The sequence below is a fragment of the Podarcis melisellensis genome (genome assembly GCF_964234715.1).
Source record: "Podarcis melisellensis genome assembly, chromosome: 1".
NCBI classification, from domain to species: domain Eukaryota; kingdom Metazoa; phylum Chordata; class Lepidosauria; order Squamata; family Lacertidae; genus Podarcis; species Podarcis melisellensis.
This window is the reverse complement of record NC_138528.1, coordinates 56,399,102-56,399,808: the sequence shown is the minus strand read 5'-3', so window position 1 is coordinate 56,399,808 and position 707 is coordinate 56,399,102.

Genomic DNA, 707 nt, shown 5'->3' with positions numbered 1-707 from the left:
GATGCGAGAGCAAGGAAAGGTAAGCAGCCCCAAGCCCCGCCCCTTCTCGTTCCTGATTGGCCAGAGCTCCTGCCCCAACGGCTATTGGTAAGTAGTAAAATTCGCACCTTTTCTATTTGGGCTTACTTGCTCAGCTAAGTGGAGCTTTTCTTTCTTTGCTCTGAACACCAATTAAGTATAATGATCGTTATCTCCCTTTGCATAACATCGGTCCCTCTTGCAACACATGTTTTCATCAATGGGCAATCGCTATGTGCAGAGAGCTAAATAATCTAATCATAGTCAAGAGCTCTTCAGTTGCTGCTGAGATGAATCTCTTCCCAACCTCCAGTGTGGTCGGTGAGGCGGAATAGAGAAACGTGTCTGGAATTGCAGCCTTAGCTTTAATTCTCGTAAAAATAAAAGATAACCAGAAAAGAAGTAACATAGACTTCCTGATTGGTACACACACACAGTCTATCAATATTTTTTATTTATTTCCTTTTGCCTTTTAAACTTGTTTAACTTTTTATTTTTGGTTTTATGTTTTTATATTGTTGTAACCTTCTGTGATAAAGATCTATATGTGGTGTATAAATATTTTTTATGAATAAATAAATGAAATGTTATGAAAATGTATGCTACTTACCTGTATAGCAGTGTTGCAAGTTTGTGGTGTGTGTTAGGCTGTATGTCTGAGTCCCTTCTAATTGCTGGATCCTGCAGGA